Source organism: Protopterus annectens, chromosome 11.part0 (assembly GCF_019279795.1).
Source record: "Protopterus annectens isolate FY-2018-M chromosome 11.part0, PAN1.0, whole genome shotgun sequence".
NCBI classification, from domain to species: domain Eukaryota; kingdom Metazoa; phylum Chordata; order Ceratodontiformes; family Protopteridae; genus Protopterus; species Protopterus annectens.
The window spans coordinates 249,752,639-249,770,706 of NC_056745.1; positions in this window are offsets into that span (position 1 = coordinate 249,752,639).

An 18,068-nucleotide genomic window follows, 5' to 3' on the forward strand; every position below is an offset into this window, starting at 1 on the left:
AGAGTGAGCTGCATTTCTTTATTTCTATTCAGCCCCCCCCCCCAACCACCATAATCAAAGGTCATACACAGGAAAAACTATTCTACCACAGCTTTTAACTTTTTTGTTCAAGAATTCTAGAAAAAGTGAAAAATAATGATGGAGGACCAGAGTCAATGATGATTTGTAAATGCTACTCTAATACATTTAGAAATTTTGCTTCTACATGCATTTTCTGAAAAACAAATGGTATAAAACTAAAATACATAAAATATAAATACATTTTTATGAGTGACAAGACAAAAATATGAGGCAAAATCATGGATAAATGAGAGGTATGGCTCCCACACAGATACATACACAGGCAAACACGTACACCACAGACAGACTAGCAAAGGTTAGGTAGCTTGGAGCAAAGGTGTTGAGCAGTGCAATAAGAAGGTGCTAATCAGTCAACAGTGCACTACCAGCATTTAGAAATAAATGTTGATTCTGTGTCTGTGGTTAAGGATGAAGCACTTAAGCACTTTATGTTTAATGTTTAGCTGCATCAAACTACTTGCTACATTTGTTGCAAGCAGTTTGCAAGAGTTGTCAAAGGAAAAGAAAGTGTTTTATTTTATTTATTTATTGATTTATTTTTGGTCCTCAATTTAAAGTTGAGGGGACACCAGATTGATGAATGGCACGGGCACCATAATACCGAGCAATGGTTCTGCTCTTCTGTTGCAGTCTAACAAAATTCTATACTGACCCAAACACTTTTCACATGCAACTGATTCTACAGAGTAGCATAATATTCAGTCTACCTTCCATGTAGCAGTCTTTCTACAGCTTTCAGTCTGTCCATGTTGAATTCCTCCTCTGCTTGGTGATCTATGGTGTGTTTGTGTGTGTGTGTGTGTGTGTGTGTGTGTGTGTGTGTGTGTGTGTGTGTGCGCGTGTGTGTGTGTGTGTGTGTGTGTGTGTGTGTGTGTGTGCGCGCGCGCGCTGGTGTGTGGGTGGGTGTGGGTATTTGTGTGCACTATCTACATAGCTGGCTTCAGTCCACATCTGCATTTGGAATTTTTTACTGTGTTGTCATGGAACTTATGCAACATCGATAGCGGTGAGCAGTGTGGATTTATTCATATTTAACTCTTGACTGAACCAATCTACTTTAGCAGGGTTATTTGTGACATTTTCAGATTGCTAAACTTTTGATTTATACACATTATTTTTTCACCTTGTTGTAATATAATTTTTCTTTCCCCAGGATTCACGAATGGTTATTTTCCATGCAGGAGCAGTGTAGCTATGTGGAATATACTTCACATATTAGTGACATCTTGAAGGATGTGTAGCAGAGGTGTCAAGGCCTTTGTGAATATAAGTGCTTTGCAGTACTGTTGCTAGTGGTCATTCTCAATAATCCTTTTTTCTTATGTTTGCTTTTACAAATAATGGACATGCCTGCACAGTTGTATGTACTCTGTACCCACCCCCATAACTCCCAACTTCTGAAAGCAAGATGTCTGGACAAAGGCATAAATAAAAGTGGAACAAAAGCACAATGATAGGCATGCGTAATATCATCCTTACATACTGAGAAAGTTGGTAGGGTCAGGGGGTTGCAGTAGTGGGACTTGTCTGAAGGTTATGTATTCTGAAACAGTAATGTCTGTATTATTTTTTAACATCACACTTCAATTATATGTAATTAACTTGCCATAAAAACACAAGTTTAGATAGAAAGGATGAAACCTCTAGCCAAACACCTGGAGAACCTGCCAAAAAATGTACAGGTCAGAGGTATGCACACACAAGGATATGACATCTCAGGTAAGAAAGATACCACACAAGCAGGAGATCCCCAGCCAGTATATCACCAGGTTGCTGGGCTGTTTACACAGCTGTCTCTCAGTAATGCACTGGCTGTAGCCACACCTCAAAAATGGCCTTGCTGGACAAGAATTTACATAACTGCCCACATGATATTGGTCTATGCATCATACAACTAGTATTCCTCTGGTAAAGCACTGTGATGATCTGAGGATGTCTGGCACTAACTAATGACACAATACATTGCAGTTTCAGAGTACAGATATGTAAGAAAATGTCTGCTAAACAAAACAAGTACCCTGACAAAAGTCCTGTGTACTCCTGAGAGGTATGTCTATAGCACAGAAAACCCTGGACTGGAGTACAGCTATCTCTGGAATGGAGTCCCACCCTAAGTCACAGGACATGTTGGAACACACATCGGAATATATGACTGTATTGTGTATATGTGCCCATGCATACAGACAGCTGTGTACACCTCAACTGTGCCCACACAAACACACATCAGACAAGATTACCCTCAGCTAGTTGTAGCTTTCCCATATGAGATATATCTTCATCTGTTGGGTGAGATACACACACACATATATATGGGCAACAGATAACATATGTCAATCATACACACACATAGATGTGGGGAACTGAGAGACAGACAGTGATACAGAAAGAGACATAGGGGGTACAGACAGAGTGAGTCACACACATGGGTATCCTGAATGGCATACAGTGATGTCCTGCTGTGGACAGTAGCATACCAGTTGTAAACAGTTGCACATGACAGCATAAAAGGTGAGCCCCATTGTGTAACAGTACTGAGGTTAAGTTTATGTCACATCACTTGCCTATGTGTGTGTGTCTCCATAGGTGTAAGTATTAGGCAACTCTTCCCACTCAGTATACTTCACATTCCCCTACTTCACAAGATCTGCTGCTTTCATTCACCTTAGAAGTACCATTGGATACCGATCAGCCCCTATAAGCTTTGTAGCACATGCGATAGCTGTGTAACACTATAGTACAAATAACTAGATAGGTAGGGGTTCTCATTTCAATACTTGCAACTGTGTGTGTGTGTGTGTGTGTGTGTGTGTGTGTGTGTGTGTGTGTGTGTGTGTGTGTGTGTGTGTGTGTGTGTGTGTGTGTGTGGCAGTTGTGTATGTGAGAGGGAGGGAGTGTTTGTAGATGAAATAGTTTTAGGCCATTCCCACCCACAACACTTCCCAGTGTCCCATGTTATCACTCCTGCTGATGTCATTCCCTTATCAACACCTTTGGCCAATTGTCAGTCCAGTAAGCTCTGTAGCACATGCGATAACCGTGTAACACTATAGTACAAAAAACTAGATAGGCAGGGGTTCTACTCTCAGAACTGACAAATGTGTGTGTGTGTGTGTGTGTGTGTGTGTGTGTGTGTGTAAGTGTGTATGTTTATAGGAAGAAGTATTTTGATAAGTTTCCAACCCACTTGCCTACTTTATCAGTCCTGCTGATGTCACTCTCCTTATAGGTTCATAGCTGTGTACTAGGCTAATGGTCCTGGAGCTGTTACAAGCCTAGCCCATAGAAGTGCCCTGCCATTGTACCACCTGACATTAGTTCCCAATGCCTCCATCAAGTAGAACCACTGGAGTGATCTCTGCGGCAAACTTTCTATTACCCATCCACTCATCAAGATTTCTCTGGAACAGGGTAATCTATGTGCTTTTCTTGCCATGTATGGGGCATCTATTCCAAGGCATGTGCAGTCTCTAGGTGAGGAACCTGTCCCTCCAGTATTTTGTGTTGATTGTGGTAATGAGGTTGAGGTCCCTGCAGTGTGTGGTGCAGAGAGATTGGGATGTCTTTCGATATAGCATTTGTAAAAGAGCTGGGTCAGACATGGCTTTGCAAGTCAAGCAAAGATCGCCTCTAAGTAGGTGATATGAGACAGAGAATAGCAGGAGTCTTTTGCATCTGTCTGTGTAGGACATGTGTTTAATGCCTAGTATCCTTATTGTGAGATACTTTTGTGGCCTCTCCAGCTATTGCAGGTGTTGAATCAGGTACATACCAAATGGGCCATTATACTTGATTGGTCTAATGAGGGAAGAGTACACAGAGGAGATGAACTGTTTCTTCCTGGATGCAAAACCCTTGGTAATGAGATGTGCCACATAGAAGGATTTCCTGACTACAGTGGCAATGTGGTGGTTAAAGGAGAGGTTGCTGTCAACCTGTGTCCCCAGATGTCTTATGATGCCTGCAGTGTACAGTGGGCTCCCATCAATGTGGTACTTAGTGGGAACTTTGATTTTACCAAAAGGGCTGATGATGCATTTTGCAGTGTTAAGCTTCAGGCCATGGTTTCCACACCAGTCAGTGATCTCAGTGAGGCCTTTCTGTAGGATGTCTGCATCACTTGAGGAGTTAATGATGGCTCTCAGCTTGCAGTTGTCTGTGAACATGGTCAGCCAGAGTTCCTTTGTGTTGGCCTGGACTCCTGAGAAGTACATGCTGGACAGGAGACTAACCAGGATCTCTGTGGGACTCCACTTGTGACTGGCTGAAAGCCTGACTTGGAGCTTGCTACTTTCACAGTGTGTGTTCTATCTGTGAGCCAATTTTCAACCCCCCATGATATAGGGGTTGATGCCTAGTTTGGTGAGTTCATCAATAATTCCTGATTGAGGAATGATGTCAAGAGTCTTGGCCAGATTGATGTAGGCTATATGCAGTGCCTTGCCGTCATACACAGACCTGGTGACTGACTCAAAGAAGTCAAAAAGGTTGATCAGGCATGATCTCCCTTTCACAAAGCCAAACTGTACTGGATTCAGAGTTGGGAGATTACCTATATGTTTGTCGATCAGATCCCTGATGATGTGCTCCATAGCTATACATATCAGACTCATCAGGCTAATGGGCTGATAATTCCCGGGGTCTGTAGTTGCCACACCTTTATGGAGAGGAATGACTGTAGCAGTGTGCCATTTGGGAGGGACAAAGCCTGAGGTAAGGCTGTGACTGAACAGGGCACACAGATGTGGTGCCAGGTATCTTTGTAGTTCATGTAGAACACAGCCAGGGATAATTTTGGGTCTCATGGAAGCTGTATTCTTGCCCGTGGACAATGCAGGTGTAACCTGGGCAGCAGTAATCCTGGGTGCTTGCCATTCTTCTGGCATTCTGATTGTTCCCCTGGGGGAGAGAGAGGGGTAAAGCTGGCACTGAATGTGCTGGCAAGAATGTTTACAATATCTGTTGGCTCAGTATAGGCGGTAGCATTGTGCAGTAACTTAGAGCACTTCTGGGTATTGGCATAGAGGTTCTTAATATAACTATCAAAGGATTTGTGATTGGTGTCAGTGTCTGCTGCAATTCTGCCATCATACCTGGCTTTAGATGATTTTACAAGGGATCTCAAGTTGTTGTTGAGGCTAATAAGGGAGTTTTACCACTCTTGAGACTCCTCCTTTTTCTGCAACAGTTTCTTCATTCTGTTGTACAGGTTATTAATGGCAGGGGACCACCAGATTGGCCTCCAGTGTTTGGAGGAGACTGTCATGGTTCTGCTGGGTATGGCTAGTTCCATGCATTGATGTACATGTTTGTACAGTGCATTTCTGTATGATTCGGCAGTCATGCAGGTATTTTCCATTGGTATGTGTGCTATGAAGTTATCCACCTCTGTTTTTAGGAGTCCAAAGTCAGCTTTTGAGAAGTTTTTCAAGGTGGTTACCTTTGCAGAGGGTGTGGGTGAGATGTGGATATTCATGGTGATTACTTTATGGTTGGATCTGACCAGGTAGGGATTGACTACTGTTGCCAAGCAACGGTCCCATATGTTAGTAATCAACATAGGTCAAGGATATTGCTTCCTCTAGTGGGTGTCAGAATAAGCTTGTCCAGCGCATTTGGAACTGTTGAATTCCAGGAAACATTGGGCCAGTGTATTGGTGCCTGAGTATCTTTCCCAGTTGATGGAGGGTTAGTTGAACTCTCCTAGGATGAGAGTCTTGGGTTGGGCCTTGATAAATTCCAGGGTGTTGAGGAATGTGGATTGTGAGTCTAGAGACATGTATGTGGACCTATAACAGGCTATGACCTGGATTGCACTATTACCCAATGTCAGTTGTACCTGAGGAATCTCAGATGCATTATGCTGGGATACTACGCTGGAGGTGTGCATATCCATTATTAATATGGCGACACCACCACCTTTGGAGCTGTGGTCCATATTTTGGGGCTGACAGGTGTGGAATGAGTTATAGGCTGGTAGTGCAGGGGTGCTCTCTGCTGCTGTAAACCAGGTATCTGTTACAGCACAAATGTCACTGTTCTCCATTTTGAGGAGTGCTTTGAGTAGCTGCATCTCGAGATGTAGATGTCTGGTGTTGAGCAGCATGACCCTCAGACTGCATACATGTATAGCTGTTACGGTGGTAATTTTATTTGGAACAGCACCTAAAAAGGCACTATAAGGGTGGCAAAACACTTAGCCAGTACCAGGGGTGACAGATGCAGTCCATCTCTGGCAAGCCATCTCAGTCTGTCAATCATGTCATCCCAAGCAGATACTGGATCCCATGAGAGTGAAACCAGACACTTAAGCCAATTGTTGAAGTCAATCATTTGCTGTTCGTACTGCGTTATCATTCTGGGTGACAGTAGTATACTACTCAGGGCTACTGTCATACCTGCCTGGCCCACATAATCTGAGAGCTCCACCATGTCTCTTTTCATGTAGTCCAGGTAGGTGCATCTCAGGTCATTCACATACACAGACGTGGACAATGACAGTGTGATACTTGTAGTTGTTGTGGAGTGACCTGACTGGGTGTGTTATGTGTTGGATTCTGGCACCTGGTAGACAGCTGACTGTTACCTCCTCCATGTTCAACCTAGTGAGTGAGAAATCTGTGTGCCTCACTATTGAGTCACCTATGATTACTGTATTAGGCAAGGTGACTAGCCTTAAGGGGTTAGGTTGAGGGGCACACAGTATAGGTGTGATATGTGTCCTGTGGTTTATACTGTGTTATGGTGGTCGAGTGGGTGTCTGTCTTGGTGGTCTCCACTGTTTGGGTAAATGTTTATTGAGTGCCTCTGTGGAGGTGGGCGTGTGGTTTTATTTGTATGTCAGAGCTGTGACAGTGGGTGTTCTGGAGGAGTATGTGTTCCATGTAGTGTGGTGCAGGTGTTGACCCTTCTCCTCTTGACCAGTTAGTCCAGTCTTTGCTGGAGAGTGCATATCTTCCAATATGGTGATATGGGGTATCTCTCACAAGTCTGAGTTTTGGGAGTTTAGAGGAGAGGGTTGTTTGTGTACATGAGGCAGTTGCAACAGTGCCTCATAATGCTCAAGTGCATCAGGTTAATGGGCAAAAGCACAGAGAACTGCACTTTAATCATGTTAGGAGGGGTGATCATAACTACTAAGTAGTGGAGATAATTCCATGAGGAACGACTACTGCTGATGGCTCTCAGGTTTGCTAGAATAATAGATACAAAAACCTGTTGAAGTGCAAAGCTTTTAGGCTATTTGAAGTGCAGGAGAGAAAGAACTAGCAAGATCTAAGGGAAAAACTAAAGGCAGACTTTCTGGCACCTGTAATAGGTTACCTCAGCTGTGCAGTTATCAGCACCTTTGGCCAGTTGTCAGCCCTGCAAGCTTTGTAGTGTATGCGATAACTGCATAACACTATAGTACAAATAACTAGATAGGCAGGGGTTCTATTCTCAATACTGGCAAGTGTGTGTGCGTGTGTGTGTGCGCGCGTGCGTGTGTGTGTGTGTGTGTGTGTGTGTGTGTGTGTGTGTGTGTGTGTGTGTATGTTTGTGTTTCATATACTGTGTGGGTTATACCATTTTGAGTTGTGTACCACCCTGCAAACTTCCCATCACCCTACTTTACTAGGCCTGCTGATGTCATTCACCTTAGAAGTACGTTGGGACTAGGTAAAATTATGTAAGCTCCGTGGTGTGTCTGATAACTGTGTAACACTATAGTAGAAATAGCTAGATAGGTGGGGGTTCTAATTGCAATACTGGCAACTGTTTGTGTGTGTGTTTGTGTGAGAACCATATACTGTGTGGGTTATACCATTTTGAGTTATATACCACCCTGTAAACTTCCCATCACCTTACTTTAGTAGGCCTGCTGATGTCATTTATCTTAGAAGTACTTTGGGACTAAGTGAATTTATGTAATCTCCGTGGGATATCTGATAACTGCCTAACACTATAGTAGCAATCATAAGATAGGTAGGGGTTCTAAACTCAATACTGGTAACTGTGTGTGTGTGTGTGTGTGTGTGTGTGTGTGTGTGTGTGTGTGTGTGTGTGTGTGTGTGTGTGTGTGTGTGTGTGTGTGTGTGTGTGTGTGTCTTTGGGTGAAGATCATATCCTGTTTGACTGATACCATTTTGATGCTTGTACCATCCATGCCTGTTTACCACCTCCCGATGGCATTACTTTATATAGCATGGTAACGGCATCTGCCTCACATGCAGCATGTTAAACCATTGTACAGGCCATACCAGTCCTCTGTACAGATGTCTATGGAATATCCAGATGTTTGCAACCTATATGTAGTCAGTGTCCCTTTACAATGCCCATGTATGCGATATTGTTGCCAAATCGGCACAGTGAGTGTAGTGACACATATGCCAGCTTCAGGTATCATACATCCTGGTGATACAATGTCTGCTACATCATCACTTGTCCAGGCTTGTAGGAGCAATACATGACTCCACATCCTATTTCTGGTGGGTTATCTCACCATCCATGAAAGCATTCAGAACATTACATGTTATAAGAGGTAGTGTGTTATGTCCCATGCATATAATCTATGTGGGGCATGTCATGTGTATGTAGTAGTACAGCACATCAAGATGGAAATGTAGGTTTACTAATCTGTCTATTACCAACTGTGTTTGTGTTACTGTGTGCATGTATCCTGTGTCAGTCCTTACTGTGTGTATGCAAAGGATACACCATTTTGTCTGCCTGTTCCACCCAGTGAACTCAGGAATACATACCACAAACCTGTCATACACAGTATCATGCATACCGTCATCAACTGCATCAGGGTTGAGTGTATGGGAAAGAAATGGCAGGGCCAACAGATGCTGACAGGTGAATCTGTTGTAGTTAATGTAATGGCTATGCTTGTGATAGACCTGCTGACAGTACTGCAGTAACCTGTTCTGTATGTAAGAGTCTGTGGTACTACACAACACTGAGCTGACATGTCTGAAGGCTACCTGTCTGTGACAAGGGTTATGTATGCAAGATCACACTGTCTGACAACAGTGTCCATCACACACTGTTGCATGCATACACACCTGGTACATGTACATATAAAGCTGTGCCTTGCCTTTGACATGGTCGGTGTATTCCTACTCTGCCATAATCCCTCTTGGGAATGTCTGCAGGGCCACAACCTGCAGACACACAGACACCTGGAACACAAACAGAATATTCAGGCACACTGATGTTCCACTCATCAGGCTAAACAAGGAAAAAGTTACTGTCGGCTGCCTGTCAGGTGCCAGGATCTGCCACATAATGCACGCACTCAGGTCACTCCACAAGTACAAATATGACACTGTCATTGTCCATGTTGGTGTGAATGACCTGAGATGTACCTCCATGGACTTCATGAAAAGAGACGTGGAGGAGCACTCCAATCTTGTAGCCCAGGCAGGTATGACCCTGGCCCTGAGTAGCATCCTGCCATCACCTAGAATGATGCCAGAGTACAAGGACAAAATGATTGACTTCAACTATTGGCTAAGCTTCTGGTGTCATTCTAAGGGGATCCAGTATTTGTCTGCCTGGGATGACATGATCGACAGACCACGATGCTTTGTCAGAGATGGCTTGCACCTGTCACCCTTGGGATTCCAGATACTGGCTAAGGCTCTTGCCATCCCAATAGTGCCTTTTTTAGGCAAGGTTCAAATGACAAATTCACCACTGTAATAGGTACAAGCAAGCAAAATCTGAGGGTAATGCTACTCAATGCTGGAAGTCTAAACCTCAAAATGCACTCACTCGAGGCACTTCTTAAAATGGAGAAAATCAACATCTGTGCAGTGACAGAGACCTGGTTCAAGGCTCCAGAGAGCACCCCTGAATTACCAGGCTATAATTCATACGACACCTTTCGGCCACCTAACCCGAAATGAAGAACTAAAGGAGGAGGCATGTCCATATTCATTAAGGACATCCACACATCCAGACTAGTTGAACAGCATAATGCATCCGAGATTATCCAAGTACAACTAACTCTGGGCAAGACCGCAATCCAAATTGTAGCTTGCTACAGACCCCCCACCATGCCCCAGGATTCCCACTCCTCATTTCTTGATACACTGGAAAGTATTAGGGTACAACTGAGCACCCTAATAATGGGCAATTTCAACTACCCCACCATTAACTGAGAAAACTGCTCTTGTACCAACTCTTTTGCTCAACATTTTCTGGAATTTATAAATTCCAATGCCTTGGATCGACTTATTCACAGCCCCATCATGGGGCAGTAATATCCTAGACCTGGTCATTACCAACATGGGCAACCGGTGTTCCACACCAGAGGTCAATTCCTTGTTTGTCAGATCCGACCACAAGCTAATCACCCTAGACATCCACATCCCGCCCCCACCCCCAATTAGGGAAACTGCCATAAAAACTTCTCCAAAGCCAACTTCACACTTCTTAAGATAGAAGTGGCAAACTTCATGACACCCATGCAGACGGGCAATAGAGGTACAACTGCTGAATCCTACACAAATGCACTTTATAAGCACTTACACGAGTGCATGGATCATACTATCCCTAATAGAACCAAGATGCTATCCTCCAAAAAAAGGAAGCCAATCTTGTGGTCCTCTGCCATAAACAAACTCTACAACAGAAGAAAGAAACTGTTGCAAAAAAGAGTAAAATCCCATGACTGGAGGAACTTCCTGGTCAAACTCAGTAAGAAGCTGAGATCCCTCATAAAATCCTCCAAAGCTAGTTACGAAAACAAAATTGCCACTGACTCTAAAGACAACCACAAAGCAATTCTATAGCTATGTCAAGAATCTCAATGGCAACACTCAGATCTGCTCTGAGTTACAGCACAATGACACTAAATATACAGAACCAACTGATATTGCCAAAATCCTGGCAGATAGGTTCAGTGCTAACTTTACCTCCCTCTCACCCCCTAGAGGGCCCATCTCTATACTGGAAAAATGCAAAGTTCCTGTAATCATGGCTGCACAGGTAAAAAACACTCTCCAAAGCCAAGAACACAGCATCCATGGGACCTGACAATATCCCAGGCTGCATTCTACATGAACTACAGAATGAACTGGCACCATACCTAAGTACCATGTTCAGTCATAGCCTCACCTCAGGCTTTGTGCCCACTGAAAGGGGCACCGTGACGGTTATCCCACTCCACAAAGGGTGAGCCATGATGGACCCTGGGAACTACTGCCCCATTAGCCTGACGAGCCTGGTCTGCAAGGCCATGGAACGTATCATCATGGAACTCATAAACAAAGACATTGGTAATCTGCAAACTCTGGACCCTACCCAGTTCGGATTTGTAAAAGGCAGATCATATCTCTTAAACCTGATTGACTTCTTTGAAGCAGTCACCAAAGCCATAGATGAGAGTAAGGTGGTTCACACAGCTTATCTAGATCTCGCCTAGGCTTTCAACACCATCCCCCACTCTGGAATTATAGATAAGCTCACTAAACTAGGTATAAATCCCTATGTCACAAGATGTGTTGCCAACTGGCTCATGGACAGAACCCACATTGTGAAAGTAGCAGACTCCAAATCCAACTTCAGACCAGTGACAAGTGGAGTACCACAGGGTTCAGTCCTGGGTCCTCTCCTGTTTGGTATCTACTTCTCTGAAGTACAGGCTAACACAGAAGGTCTTTGGCTAACAAAGTTTGCAGATGACTGCAAACTAGGAGCCATAACTGAAACTCCTAATGATGTGGACATACTACAAAGGGGTCTCACTGAGACAGATGCCTGATGTCAAAGCCATGGCCTGGAGCTCAATGCCAAAAAGTGTATTGTCATCCCCTTTGGTAAAAACTCTGTACCCATGAACTACCACATAGCTGGTAGTGTACTTAACACCGAAAATGTGATAAGAGACCTTAGGACACAGGTGGACAGTAGTCTCTCCTTTGATAATCACATTGCCATAGTGGTCAGGAAATCCTTTTACATGGCTCACCTCATCACAAAAGGTTTCTCATCCAGAAAAAAAAGGTAATTGTTCCCCTCTACTCATCACTCATTAGACCCATTATAGAGTACAATGCTCTTTTTGGTATGTACCTCACAAGATATCTACAACAACTGGAAAGGCCACAGAAATACCTCACAAAGAGGATTACTGGCCTCAAACAGATGCCCTACGCAGCTCATCTCAAAAAACTCCAGCTTTACTCTGTCGCATATCGCCTCCTCAAAGGCAATCTCTGCCTAACATACAAAGCAATGTCAAACCCAGAGCTGTTGGACATGCTCTACTTAAAGAAATCCCAATCCCTCTGAGCTACAAGCTCTAGGGACCTAAACCTTGTCAATAAACAGAACATGCTGGAGGGATAGATTCCTGTCCCAGAGACTTCCCATACTCTCAAACAGACTACCTATCTATGTCAAACAGAGCTCCTCTTTAGCACTCTTCAAGAAAAATCTTGATGATTAGATGGGAGATAGGAAATTCACCCCGGGGATCACTTCTGCAGCTCTGCACGACAGGGGCACAGGAAAATAATTTTCTTGGGTGGCGAAAGCCAGGGTACATTTTTGGCTAGGCTTATATAGGCCCTAGGGCTAATAGCCTAGTACCCTCCTATGAACCTATAGCATGTCAGACTACATTCAGTCAGTGGTACTAACAGCAATAATGCATCCTGGCTAATAAGGTACATCCACCTGTAAGTGTACCCATAACAAATGCAAGTAGACAGCACCTTACATAGTATTACACTATGCTGTTTTCACCCTGTGCATCAGACCCATATTAGCATGTCCCTGCATTGATGTAATGGATGATAGGGATGTGGCACAGGTAACATCATATGTACAGGGTGTGGTGTGGGTTTACCAAAGGCCTAGACTGGGCCATACAGTTGACATCATGTGTGTGTGTTTGGAGGGGTATCCAATAGATGGGCTGTGCAGAGGTGCTGTGTGTGTCTGGAGGTGACCTGCCTGTGATACAGATGTGTGTGTGTGTGTGTATGTGTGTGTGTGTGTGTGTGTGTGTGTGTGTGTGTGTGTGTGTGTGTGTGTGTGTGTGTGTGTGTGTGTGTGTGTGTGTGTGTGTGTGTGTGTGTGTGTGTGTGTGTGTGTGTGTGTGTGTGTGTATGCAAACAGTCACACCATGTGGCTTCCCCACACAGGAGTATGTTGGACAGCTGTGAACCATACATGGCAGGGTGTCCAGTTCACCGTTTCTGGCCATGGACATGGGAACTGGTCCTGCCAGAGGTATCACTGGCACCACCAGGCCCAAGGCCAGATGCAGTACTGATTCCTGATGGTGACTGCTGTCTGCTGGATCTGTGCCCCTGACTGGACTGGATGGGACCATGTGCCCATGGCCTGCTCTGGTGTGATGTGGACAGCAATCCTCTTCGGTAGTGCTGGTGTCACTGCCACTACAGGAGTGTGAATGTGCATGGCCCTGTAGATCTCAGCTGCTGGTGCTGATCTACGGCCATGTGGCTGATGCCCATCTCCAACCACATGCTCTAGCACAGACATGCCATGGTCGAGGATTGCCAAGGTCTCACCCCACCATCTATTCATGACCTCAGTATTTTGCTGGATGGCCTCAACAAGGTCATGTATGTCACCACGTAAATCAGGAAGAGTTGCATCCACCACCCTGAGTATCTATCTGGTGTGGTGTTCACTACGTACCTGTGCACCCATGACAGCCCAAAACATGTATCTGGTGACTCCTGATGTGGCACTTACAACAGTGGCTTGATGAACAGTGGTCCTCCTGCTAGCAAACCTGTACATCCACCTGTGCAGGACCTCGTCTGCACTCTGGCTATGGCCAGTGTCTACACTCACGCCTGCCATGGTAACCCCAATAGCCTGTTAAATACCACCACCTGCCAACTGTCCATCATCTATGGCCACTGGTGATGCGGTATGTGTGGGCATTGTCACTCTGTGCGAGGATGGTGTTGACAAGAGTGGGATGCCAACCAATGGCACAGATTCAGCCCCTGACAACCCCACCTGTACCTCACTATTCCTATCATCATTGTCCGAGTCTGCAATGACATCATTTTCCAAGCAGGAGGGACCTTGAACCCATCACCACCTGTGAATGGAAGACAACATATGTACATTAATACCTGCACTTTGAGGTTGGCTGGTACATACATGAACACATATGCACACACAAACACACACACACACACACACACACACACACACACACACACACACACACACACACACACACACACACACACACATGCACACAGACACTTACAGGTGAGGTGGCAGAAATCTGTTACACAGACCAAACATTACCCAAATGGTAACATGCATGACACATGGCTCTCAACATCATGCATTGCAGCTGGTTTTGCTGCATGTAACTAACAATATATAACTCTGGGATATGTGAATAATGTTAGTAGGTGATGGCCCTTCCCCAGCACAGAGTGCACCCATTTACACATCATTGCTGTTCACCTGTACAGCACAGTGGCAAGTACTACAGAACATACCTCACAATTGTACAGATCCTCGCAGGATGTGTAGATGTCTGGCTCATATGTTTGCTCTGTTTCTCATAACCCCTGTGTTTCTCTGATACATAACTGGGATGATCTGAGGAGTGACATCACTGATTAATGAGATACATTTGAATGTCAGACCTCCAAACCAGCAGTAAATGTATGGTCACACAATTCCTGTTCCAGCACCAACCTTCTAAGCTTACAGTGGATATAAGTGTACACAACCCTGTTAACATGCCATGTTCTTGCAATATATAAGATAAGACCACAAAAATGCATTCAAATATGTTACCCACCTTTCATGTGACATATGACTTGTGCAATCTAATCGATAAACAAACAAATGTGTTACATGTAAAATATGACTACAATATGTGCAATACGGTGGATGCATAAGTGTGCACACCCTTAAAATTATACTTTGTTGAAGTACCTTGTAAGTGACTTACAGCATTCACTCTTCTTGGGAATGTGTCTATCAGCATGGCACATCTTGACTTGGCATTATTTGGCCACTCTTCCCTGCAAAGGTCACCCAACTCTGTCAGATTGCAAGGGAAGGCAGCTCCTGTGCACAGCCCTCATTAGGTCATACTGGGGGTTTTCTATCTGGTGTAGGTCTAGGCTCTGGCTGGGCCAATCCATAAACATGAGTGTGTTCAGGTGGAGACATTCTTAGGTAGCTTTTTATGTATGTTTCAGGTCTTTGTCATGTTGAAGGCTGACACCCACTCCATCTTCAGCGTTCTTGCAGATGCCTGATGGATTTGGGCCAGATGTGCGTATTTGGAACTGTTCAGAATTCCCACCACCATTACTACAGGCCAACTTCTGGCTTTGGAACAGCATCCCCAAAGCAAGCCACTGCCACCAGCATGATTCACCATGGGGATGTTGGTCTTCAGGTCAAGAGAGGTGTTGTTTGTTCACCACACAAACCTTTTGGCATTGTGGCTTTGAGGTCGATCCACAGTTTAATTACACCATTACACATTTTCACACATGCCTTTGTGAGAATTGATGTGCTGCTTAGGTAGCTTTGGATGTATGCTTCAGGTCTTTGTCATGTTGAAGGCTGACACCCACCCCATCTTCAGCATTCTTGCAGATGCCTGATGGATTTGGGCCAGATGTGGGTGTCATTTGGAACTGTTCAGAATTCCCACAACCATTACTACAGGCTGACTTCTGGCTTTGGAACAGCATCCCCAAAGCAAGCCACTGCCACCAGCATGATTCACCATGGGGATGTTGGTCTTCAGGTTAAGAGAGGTGTTGCTTGTTCACCACACAAACCATTTGGCATTGTGGCTTTGAGGTCGATCCACAGTTTCATTACACCATTACACATTTTCACAAATGCCTTTGGGAGAATTGATGTGCTGTACTGCAAATTGTATCCACCCCTGGATGTTTTTTTGATGTGGAGAAATGCTTCCATCTTCTGACCCTACCCCATAGGCCAGACGTATGCAGAATGCGGGAGAGTGTTCTAACATGGAGTACACAACACCAGTACTTGCAAGAGATTCCTTCAACTCCCTCAGTGTTACTATATGTCTCCTAGCAGCCTCCCTGACCAGGTTTTGACATGTCTTGTCATCATTTTTGGAGGGACGTCAGGTTCTTTTCAACAGCACTGTTGTCCTATATTCAGTCCACTTTTTGATGACTTTCTCCACTGTGTTCCATGGTGTATGCAATGCTGTAGTAATATTGTTGTACCCTACTCCTGACTGGTACCTTTCAAATATGAGATCCCTTTGCTGCTTTGTAAGCTGTCTGCATGCCATGGCTGTTGCTGTTGCAGGCAACTGAGCAAATGTCATGAATATACTGCTTGGACAGCAAACTGTTATTTGGTGTTACTCATAGTGCCTTTACTTGATGGCAGGTATGTACCCAAGCAGACTGAATGCTGTCAATAAATCACAAGCTGCTGCAATAAAATATTATTTGAAGGGTGTGCACATGTATGCATCCAGCTTATTGTAAGGTTTGTATACTCCATATTTGGTACCCAACAGACTGATTGGTTTTACAAGTGAATTTTTTATGTTACAGGTCACATTACAGGTTGTAAAAGGTGTGGACCGACATATTGTGCTCTCAGTTTGTATATAATACAAGCACTTGGCATCATAACAGGGGTGTGTACACTGTTTATATCCACTGTATAAGAGTAATGTTTCACACATGTCCCTACCTTAGGCCATTTGCCCCCCCCCCCATTTTCTTGGTCTCTGTCCAGAAGTCTTGCACCGACAGGTTATGAGGTATTCTACAAAATGTTGCATTTTCTTCAGCGAGGCCCCTGTGGTGACCACTGTGATGCAATTCGGTTAACCCCACCACAAGTGAACATGCACATAAAGCAATATGGCTATGAGTGACAGTTGTGTTCATGGTACATTGCATGGCCTTCACATGCCTGGGATATTGCACACCAAAACAGAACAATTCCATGCTCACCATCTTCAGGCTGTCATCCCACAAGTAGACCAGAAGGACCTAGGTAGTTGTGGGAGAGAAGTATTGTCAGCAGACTCACATGTGACATTGGTACAGGATGCATGCAGCATGTCTGCACATTTACAGTACGACCTCCAGTACAACACAATTTGCTGTCTTTCCCCATAGATGTGAACTTCTGTGCATTATAAAACCCCATCCACAACTACAGTCTGACCTGATACATGCACATAGATACTCTACAAATGCACGTATGTCTGCTACACTAATCTAGTAATCTCCTTTGGGGCCTTACCTGTACACTCCTCGTCCATTGTCTGGGTGCCACTCACCTCCAGCATGTGGGGGGTCTGTACCCTGATGTTGTACTGGGATGGGTCCACCAAGGTTGCTGATGAGCTCCTAGGTGGGTGTCAGTGGGGGCTGCATGGCTGGGCCCCCACCTGTGGCTATGCGATCCCTGGGCTCTGCAGCAGCCCTTTGCCCAGCATGGCATATGAGGTCATTTGCATGATGCTGGACCTGCTTGTATGTACATGCATACAGGCCAACATCGTTTACCCTGTGGACAAGGTCGTCCCACAGGCTGGTCCTCTCCTGCAGATGTTGCTGGCTCCAGCCAAACATTATGGCATGGTTCTGTAGTATGGCTTCTATGATTATATTTGTCTCAGCCGCTGAGAAAGTTGGCCTTTGTTGATGCGACATTGCACCTGGAAGACATAAAAAGGGAAACACATCACAGGACCACATAGATTTGGCAACAGTATGTACAGAACCTGCACATTTACACTGAATACCAGTATCCACCACTCACAACCACACCATACCCCTGTAATCTATCAGCACTGTATCAGCTTGTATTGCACTCCTGGTTCTGATGTGTCATATTCCTGAGGAGCGGTAGAAATGTCACTCTGTTGGATGCACAGTAACTAAGATTACACATGTATACATCATGTACAGCTTATTTAACTGGCATTTTGCATTCCATGTCTGCTGTTATGAGGCGGC